The sequence below is a fragment of the Capsicum annuum genome, chromosome 12 (genome assembly GCF_002878395.1).
Source record: "Capsicum annuum cultivar UCD-10X-F1 chromosome 12, UCD10Xv1.1, whole genome shotgun sequence".
NCBI lineage: Eukaryota > Viridiplantae > Streptophyta > Magnoliopsida > Solanales > Solanaceae > Capsicum > Capsicum annuum.
The window spans coordinates 91,800,540-91,811,097 of NC_061122.1; the positions used below are offsets into that span (position 1 = coordinate 91,800,540).

Here is a 10,558-nt window from a genome sequence, read left to right on the forward strand (position 1 = left end):
TTCTTTTTCTTTTTATTGGGGGCTCTTCTTGGTTTCATTCCATTGGCTGGTGCAAGAATTTATATATACTTGGGAAAGTCAAAAGGCATTTTGGTGTTATAAAAGTAATATATCATAGTTGGCTATATGTATTCCTAGTTTTCCACCCCTTCATAGTAATCATAACTCTCATTACTCCATCATCAAGTATTATGATGGGATGAATATGATCTTCGTACTTGAAGGCCTCAGATTCAAGTCGTGGAATAGAAGTTTTCTGGTAGGGTGCAATTTGCCTCTTATACTTGAACAATAGCTTGTGACTGTGATTGTCCACGTACCTCTTTTACCTGTTGTAGCTCTTGTGCTGTAGAAATGCTACTAATTTCTTTAGCTGTGTAGTGTATTAGTTTCCTATGTTTAGTTCTTACGTCTGTTGTGTGCTAAATTCTACTATTCATATGCATATCAGGGGCTTTGGATTACTATATACATAACATTTTTTTTTGTATAGTAGCTTTATCAGAATGCTTTGTGAATAATGGGGGCTGCTTCAGTGTATATAACTTGCAAACTTGTTATGCAGAATTGCCTTTGAAAATTCAAATTGAAAGAGATTCTTAGTCTATTTTTGTGAAGCGGGGATGGACAGGGGGAGGTTGCTCATCTTGGTTTGATTCCATTGGCTGATGTTTGAATTTAGATGTCCGCAGAATTTCTTATAACATTTTGGAAAACCTCTAGAACAAATGAAAGTTTAGGTTTGCTTACAATAGACCCTTATGGTCGGGACCTTCCTTGGAGCTTGCACATAGTTTTAGTGCATCGGGTTGCCCCTTTTTATAAAAAAAAACTTTCAAATTCAGGTGTCATGTAAAATTTGTATATCATAGATGGCCTAGTTATCACTAGGATCACTACGTTGCAGCTTTACATGCATATTCTGAAATGGCACTCTGAACTGTCATTCACAACTGATAATATGTTTCCCATTTGAACCCCACTCTGTTATGAGCCACATGTGAACATCCTGAAGTGTTTTTCCACACTTGTTAGAAAAATTTACACTAGAGAGTTTAATCAGTACATGTCTGCAGACTATTTCTTGTTAGTATCTCTCTCGGTCTGCTGTACATGTACTGTTATGTGTCAAAATAACACCTAATAGTGTTAACTAATAGTGCTTTAGTTGGAACAATAGACTGTTTCTTGTTAGTATCTCTCTTGGTCTGCAGACTCTACCTTGCCATAAATGTGATTGGAATCCTGGTTGTTCATTTACTTACGCAGGCATTACATTTGTTTACAGTTATTAACATGGAAGTCATGTGATCTTTTTTCGAGTATCTTGAAAAATTGAATGGAAAGAGTACGTTAAAATAAATGCTCTCTTCATTATACATTTGGTTGAGAAATTTAGGATTAATTGTGTGAGTTTAACTTAACTTGATTCCTGTTTGTGAAGGTTTCAAAGGGCAAAGCCAATTATAGTTGATCCGAGATTGTACGCGACTCAAAAGGTGGATGTTTTCTAGATTACACATAGAAGTTTGCCAACTGCTTTTAAGCTTTTTACTAGTGAGGTTTGGAGTATTTCTTTGCATGAGTGTTTTTTGAGATATAATCTAATCAGTTGCTCCGAATCGGCACTACTAGCTACTACTACTAGTGTTTTTGAAAATCTTTCTAGAATTAATTTTGGAAATTGATATATGTATATATATATATATATAATCAATATATCCCTGTTTCCATAAAAAGGCTATATATTATGGTTAGTACTAGTGCACTTTCTCATCCTGAAACTAAAGCAACTTCCTGGACTCTCTGTGGCCGAATAAGAGTACTGGATTTCTTTTCGTTTCTTGAACTTCTGCTCCACAAAAAGTATAGAGCAACTTCTGCTTCAGATGGATGATATTGTTGCTGTTTGTGCTATTCATAGTTTGTTGTTGGAAGAAGTAACATGTGTATTACTATTTTTCTCTTAAGTTTGTGACTACTTTTCGATCAGTTATATTCCAATTAGTAGTACTATAAGTTGATATTTGTGTAGTACTCTCCAATACCACTCTATGTATTATGCCTTGATATTTTATCATCAAAATCTATATGTTCTACCTTTGCAGTATTATAATCTGATTGTGTTAACCACAACTGATAACTGTTATTAAAATCTATATGCCTTGATATTGTTGTTATTTTCTTGCCTTTAATTAAGGTTAATCTTGTGTACTCATGTTTATCAAGTTTGAGTTTTGCATAGTTCCAAAGGTTTGTGAATTTTGTGAATTAAGTACAAAATGATAGTCTGCATTTAATTCACTCACATAGACTCTGTGATATGATTTTTAAAAGCATCTTAATTTTGGACCATTAAGAGTGTTATCTTATTCATGGTGGGAGGTGGCAGGTATCCCATGGATTTAGTCGAGGTGCGCGCAAGCTGGCCCGGACACCACGGTTATAAAAAAAAAGTGTGTTATCTTGTTCACTGGCTTCTTGTAACATGAATTTTATTTTAAATTTTCTACGTGTTTTGGTTTAATTGTTTGAGACCCATGATTAAACTTTTAATAAGTAGCCTATAACAACTCTTTCCCCCTTGGAGAGGGATTAAAACCGCTCTCGTCCAACCAAGATAAGATCAACAGGTCGCCCGATGTTAACCTCTTCATACACGAGGGTGCAATGGCTCTTAATGAGGTTGATGTTCTTGACTTTTTTGGCTCTTAAGATCAACAGGTTGTTTTCCTGGTTGTTAGTCAAACTGCTGTTACCTGGGAAGAGTATACTGTGACGAAAGTTTAAATAGATAACTGCTAATTTTGACAATAGAAACTTGGGCGGATCATTATTTGATTTTCTGCTAACATTTATGTAGATCTTATAGAAGTTAGACAAAAATGAACCATTGTATTATTCAATCAAGTACTTTTGTCACTTGTAAAGCTATGAGGTGCTTTGTTTCATTGATATGCTATAAGGGTGTTGTTATTTGTTTGTGTTATATGTTAGTCTGTTATTCAAGATGCTCTTTTGAAGTCTTTGTGGAGTGAAGAGCTTCGTTTATTTCCTTTTTCTTTTTCTTCCTTGCTCGTTATGATATTGTACACGATTGCCCAACTTACCCTCTTTATTCTTTTTATAGTTGTACTTCCTATGTTTTAAATGAAAATTAAATATGTTGTCATTTAAGTGCTAATTAAAATTATTTATTCTCATTTTATAGGTGTCCAAAATGAAGAAGGAGGTGAAGAAAGAAGTGATGAAATTGACCTTATTTGAGAAGATTTTTAAATTGTTGATGCTTTAATAGCGATCTTTTCGATATTGAATTTTTCATGAAACTTATCGTCACTTGAAATTTATACTATATGGGAAAACTTATGATCATTTGATTTTAGCATTTTGCTTTTGTCTTAAGATTACTAGTTTGTTGCATATTTTAATTTAGATTATTATTGATGAAAGATTATGTTGTTGTGTGTATATATTATTGTGTATTAATATAATTCAATACATATATACACACAATAGCAGGGTGACTATTCCATCTAAACTGTCTAATGGTGTTTGAAGTAGTTGCAATAGGTAGAAAAAATTGTTGCAATAGCTAATTATAATAGTTACAATCGGTAGCAAAAAAAATATTGCAAAAGGCACAAAAATTGTTGCAATAGGTGTCAAAAAGAGTTGCAATAGGTAGTTAAAAACTGTTGCAAAAGACAAATAAGTGTTGCAGTAGATATCCAAAAATTATTGCAATAACTCTGTTGCAACGCTTTCCTGTTGTTGCAATATAGTCTATTGCAACTGTTCTTAACCGTTATAGACAATATGAAGCTTCCCAATAGGATGTCAAAAAAATCGTTGCAATAGGACTATCTATTGCAATGGTTGTTGTAACCGTCGCATTAACTATTGCGATAGACCTATCCCTACACTCATATACGCAACACATGCTTAACTGTTGTGGTACATCTATGGCAACGATTTTTTTATCTATCACAATGGATTTTTAACCATTGCTATAGAGGTAATTTCTAGTAGTATACACCACCAAAAGTTTAGAGATGTCCATATCCTAGTTCAATAAGGTGGCCTTGCTTTCCAAGATCAAATAACAGGATAACCCAGAAGCAAACTTCCTCATTCTAGCCCTCATGCTAGACACTAATTTCAAAGCATATCGTGACAACTAATGAAACTTCAAGGCATACTCCTTTACTATTTTCCTGCCTTGTTTCAAATTCACAAATTCCTCAGCTTTTGATACAAAACTAAGTGTGTATCAAAAGATTCCAGCCAACACAAGGACAACAAGTTGATTAGCAAAGTGCTAATGAATCGAAAATGGCCATACACGGCTTCATTAGGCTTCCAACACTTGGTTTTGGAACTAGAAAATGAGTGGAACAACAAATAACAACAATGCTAGTGAATCTAAAGAGCCCCACACAGCTTCACTAGGCTTTTAGATTCAACAACACAATGATAACAAGATTACAAGAGATAGAACTTGATATAGAATATTCAATGATCTAAGAATCCTAACAATGAGAAAGGACACGAAGACTAATGAATATCAACACCAAGTTCTTACTTGGACCAAGAGGAACTCAAATAACCCCAAGATCCTAGTTTCTAGCCAAGATACAACACAAGTATCACTCAACTTGTGAGGGGCAGTTTAGACTTCTCTAATGGAAGAGAGAAGTTCTCAATATTACAAATGTAGTTGTTGTCTTCAATATTATGAGTGAACTAAAGAGAAATAACCCTAACCCATGCCTTATATAGTCTATTACAAATGAGAAACAAAAAGACCAAGATAGCCTTGGCATCAAATGGGTGGGTTTAGGGAGCTTTGGAGGGCCTCTTCACACTTCAATAAGTATAGGACCTTAGATTGACTCACGAGGCCCTCACACACGGTCAATGATGTGAACAAGGCTTGGAGTCTTTGCAACTCATGTGCTTGGCTTCGTGTGAAAGGTCTTGAGCTAAGAATATCCATATCATCCTCTCCGTCTTGAAGGGAATTTGTCCTCAAATTCAGATCATTGTCATCCTCCACTGTTTCCACTCGAGAGAGGTAACACAAGTTGAAAGTATTGTGCACTTGATATTCCGGGGGTAGATCAATCTTATAGGCATTGTTTTTGATCATTTCTAGCACTTGGAACTAACCATCACCCTGTGAGATCAACTTAGCATTCCTTTGAGACAGAAACTGATCCTTCCTAAGGTGCACCCACACCCAATCTCCTGGTTCAAGAATGAGCTTTCTTCTTCCCTTGTTGGATCTCGTTGAAACTTCTTGGTTTTTCTTCTTTAACCGTAACCTCACCTTTTCATACATGTTCTGCATGGCCTTATCCTGTTTGCTTCCATCTAGTCTTGTCACAAGATCACTTGGCAAATGGGTTAAATCCAAAGAGGTAAGGGGATTGAGGTCGTATACACACTCAAAGGGTGTCATCCACGTACTTGAGTGTATGACACTATAATAAGCAAACTCAATCAACGGTAAGTGCTCCTCCCAAGAAGTCATTTTTCCTTTAACTATGGATCGTAGCATAGACCCTAAGGTCCTATTTACTACTTCCGATTGGCCATCAGTTTGTGGGTGCCATAAAGTAAAAAATGATAATTACCCCACATGGACTTCCAAAAGTGGCTTAGGAAATTAGAATCCCTATCACTCACTATGGTCCTGGAACACCATGAAGTTTCACAGCATTCTCAATAAACAAAGAGGCTACACTAGGTGCATCGTCACATTTAGAATAAGGAATAAAGTGAGCCATCTTGAAAAACCGATCAACCATGACAAAAATACTATCTCGCCCCCACCTAGTCCTCGACAATACTAACAAGAAGTCCATTGATAAGTCAAGCCAGGGATGCAAGAGGGTGGACAATGGGTTGTAAACCCATGGGGTTTGAGCCGAGACTTGTATCCTTTGCACTCAACACAATGGCCGCAAATTTGAGCCACATCCTTGTGCATTCTAGGCCAATAAAATTATTCTTCCAAGATTCCGAGAGTCTTCTCGACCCTAAAATCCATTAGAACGCCATTGTATGATTCCTTCACAAATAATTCTCTCCACGAACTTTAGGGAGCACATAATCATCTACCCTTAAACAAGTATCCAACAACTTTGGTATAGGGAAGGGAACCTCTATCCACCACCTATTGTTCCCTACCCAAGTCTTTATATTCCCTATAGATAGGAGCGAGGTAAGGGTCCTCGGTATACAACAACTTGAGAGTCTCAAAACCCATTAATTTAGACAAAAAAGTGGACAGAAGAACATGTTTTCAAGACAAAGCATCAGCCACCACATTGTCTTTACCTTTCTTGTAATGAATAACATTAGGGAAATTTTCTAGAAATTCAATCCATTTGGCATGCCATCGGTTAATCTTGTCTTGTGCCTGTAGATGCTTCAAGGATTCATGATCCATTTGGATCATGAATTCTTTAGGCCACAAATAATGTTTCCAAGTTGCCAGGGCTCTAATCAAGGCATTCAACTCTAAATCGTACGTAGAGTAGTATAGAGTTGCTCCTTTGACCTTTTCTCTAAGGTAGACAATAGGCTTCAATTCTTGCATTAAAACTGCGCATATACCGACTTTTCTAGCATTACATTCGACCTCAAAAGTCTTATCAAAATTTGGCAATTGTAGCAAACGGGTCGAGTTGAGCATAGATTTCAAGTACTTGAAGGCCTTAGCTTGTTCATCTTCCCACTTGAAAGGCCGATCCTTTTTAATCACTTCAGTCAAGGGGGCGGCAATGGTGCTAAATCCTTTGACAAAATTTCTATAAAAACTAGTCAACTCGTGGAAGCTTCTCACTTCACCTATGGTTTTGGGAGTTGGCTAATTTTTAATAGCGTTAATCTTAGATTCATCCACTTCGACCCCTTTTGAACTCACCACAAACCCGAGAAACACAACTTCATGGATACCAAAAGAACATTTTTATAGATTAGCATATAACTTCTCCTTTTGAAGGACATCAAGCACAATTTGTAAATACTTTACATGCTCATCTAAGGACCTACTATACACCAACACATCATCAAAGCAGACAACAACAAACTTTTCGATAAATGGCTTTATCACATGATTTATTAGCCTCGTGAAATTACTTAGAGTGTTTGTTAGGCCGAATGGCAGAACCATCAATTCATAAAGACCGAATTTGGTCTTGAAGGCGATTTTCCATTCATCACCCAGTTGCATATGGATTTGGTGATAGCCACTCCTCAAATCAATCTTAGAAAACGAACACAGACCACTTAATTCATCAAGCATATCATCTAGCCTAGGACTAGGGTGATGATATTTTATTGTAATTTTTTTGATGGCTCGGTAATCTACACACATATGCCAAGTCCCATCTTTATTGGGAACTAGTAGCACCGGGACCGCACAAGGGCTTATACTCTCCTTCATATACCCTTTGTTGAGGAGTTCCTTAACTTGGAGTTGCAATTCCTTAGTATCAGTCAGGTTGCTCCTATAAACCAGTTTGTTGGGAAATTATGAACCCAACACAAAATCTATTTGGTGCTCAATTCCCCAAAGTGGGGGAAATCCTTGCAGTAATTCTTTTGGGAAAACATTCTCATAATCCTGCAAAATATAAGAAATAGGAGGAGAAATGGAAACATTAGCGGGGTTAGTATTAAAACAATGAGCCAAGAAGAGCATCGAAGTGTTCTCGTCATGATTCACAAATTGTTCTTTCCTCCTAGCCATCATTACCATACTCCCCTGCCTCTTAGAATTTAGAGACCCCTCGACTTCCCCTACCCTCCAATCTTGGGTTCCACTCTTTTTTCTCACCCTCGGTTTCTTCTCTACTTCCCTTACTCTCGGCTTTCTTTCCTTTCTCTCTCAATTCCCTCATCTTTAAGTGTAATTCATTCACTTGGGAAGGAAATAGCAGATAAAGTACGACCTTTCGGCCATCCTTCTCAAGCGCATTCCAATTGGACCTTCCATCATATTTGGTTGACCTATCATTTTGCCAAGGTCTTCCCAACAACAAGTGACAAGCTTGCATTGGTATCGCATCACAAAGTACCTCATTGGGGTAGTTGGCTACCTTAAAACGTATCACACATTACCTTGTGACCTTCAATTTGACACATTCATTCAACCATTGCAACTTGTAAGGGCTAGTGTGAAGTGTAGTCGGTAATTTCAAGAAGTTCACCATTGAAACACTAACCAATTTGTACAACTACCGCTATCTATCATCATAGTGCATACACTTCCCTTCACAATACATTTAGTATGGAATAGATTCTCCCATTGGCTAGGATCATCTACCACCTTACTAATCATGACATGCCTTACTACAAATTTTGGAACCACGCACTCCCTTTCTTGCGGATAAGCATCCTCATAATCATCATCATCATCATCATGTGGCTCCCTCTTGGCCGTCTCTCTATCTTAAGGATTGACCTCACTCTTATCACCCTCAATACCCACTTCTTCTTCGAGGAAATACAATCTACCTTCCCTTAGGATTACATTGCATCGGTTAGGGCATTTATTTTTTTTATGCCCCCAACCTTGGCACTTGAAGCATTGGAACACTTTAGGATTATGATACTTGTGAGCTTCTTGCCTAGGAGAGATTTTGTAGACTGTTTTTGACTCAGGTAGCCTTGTAGTGGCAGGTTGGTCCTTATTTTTGGTCTAACCCAAATAGAATTGAACCATATCCTTGCCCCTCAACAAACTCGAGGTTGATTGTCCCTTTGCTTTGAACGACAACCTCTCTTTAAGTTCCCTTTCAATATTAAGAGCCGCTTGGAAAATACCTTCAACAGTATCAAACTTATGAAGTGTCAAATGAGTGGAGATCTCTTTGTTTAACCCACACTTCAACCGAATGATGTCATAACTAATTTGTTCCCTACGATGATCAAGTTTCAACATGAGATATTGAAACTCATCATAATATGCCATCACACTTTGATTCCCTTGCCACAAGTTGTACAATCTAGAAAGCAACTCATGTCGATAGCTCTCAAGAAGGTACCGTTGTCTCATTAGGTACCTCAACCAAAACCAAGGTGGTGGTTTTCCATCAATCAACTCATTACCAAACCGTTTGACGTATTCCCACCATGTGTTAGCATAGCCTTCAAAGTGAGCTATGGCAAAAAAAATGATTTTTCTCCTCCGATATGTCATTCACTTGAAACACCTTATCATAAGCCGATTCCTAAGATAAGTAGACCTCGGGTTCACTTTAACCTTTAAATATTGGTAGGCTCAACTTAATAGTGTTGATGCCTATGTCTCTCTCTTGGTGTTGTTTTCCCCTTTCTCTATACCCTCGATATCTTATTGGATCTACACGACCCCCTCTTATCTCCTTCTCCCTCATGTAGACATCTTCAAATACTCTATACCCTTCATAATCCTCTCTACCATATTTCTCAAAGTGGATGGGGCAGTTTTGGATATTTGGAACTTGATATGGAGGAATTAGATTTTGTGGAGGTGGTGGTCTTTGATTTAGTGGAGCTTGAAAGGGAGGGTTTAGATTTTGTGGAGGTATTGGACGTCCAAGTCCCTCTTGCGGAACTTGAGGATTTTGGAAATTTGTTGGTCTATTGGAGTCACGGGTTAGAGGGATATGCGTGGTTTGACTTACAGGATTTAGTAGAGCTAGTGAATGATTTGGCATTTGGGGCTATGTTTCGGGAGTAACGGTGACGGAGGAATTTCTATCTTGTCCACTTGAATAAACATGTTGAGGAGTAGAAGGGCGAGAGTTCCTTTGACTCTCCACTTGTTCTAAGCTCCCACTAATAGTCATCACTTCTCCCCTTATGGCTCCAACCTGTGTACTCAACCTTTCAAGAGTTTGGGTCATCGCTTCAAGAGTGACCCTCATAGTTTCCATAGCATTAGAATCCACAGTTTGAGATATGGTTCCCTCCATTTTTAAGGTATCACCTAAACAAGAAACAAACAAGTTAGTTTAAAAGCCCTCTCCTTGCTCACACTCTCTCGGTTCACTCACACTCGAGCTCCACAAGTTTTGTAGATTGACTAGTAACCCGTGAATCCTTAAGGTATGAGCATGATCTTGTCTAGAGTGGATTCTTGTTTTAAACTTAAAGAATTCTCGTTAGAATAGAGCTAAGATTTACAACATATTCAAACGGCAAAAGCACACAAACAAACGTTGACACGAACACAGGGCTTCAAAGGACTAATTGACAAGCTAGTAGGAATGTACTAGTTTGTTAATTAGTTCTCAAGTCAATTAGAGGAAACTAGGAATCAATAATTAGAAACTAGAACATCCAAATTTGAGCTTAATTATCATGTGAACAATAACTAGGGTGACGAGGCAGTATGTCATTGGCCGTGGGTCCATATATGTTGTCATCAACTTGAAGTCTAAGTCCCTTATATCATTTGTAATGGATGACTTGTAATTAGGAGGGAAACATAAAGTCTTGTAACTTTTTCAACTTTTTTCAAACTCAAAAGGTGATGTTTGACCTCACTAGTTCCACAAGA

General features: G+C 37.5%; 1 long non-coding RNA gene across 1 annotated transcript; it reads left to right on the plus strand.

Moving 5' to 3' along the window:
• Window positions 1-1,286: 1,286 nt before the first annotated feature.
• On the plus strand, window positions 1,287-3,356 carry LOC107850162. The gene is made up of 3 exons (XR_001668488.1): window positions 1,287-1,348; window positions 1,445-1,499; window positions 3,212-3,356. It is a non-coding gene; the product is annotated as an uncharacterized LOC107850162 (long non-coding RNA).
• The last annotated feature ends 7,202 nt before the right edge of the window (window positions 3,357-10,558 follow it).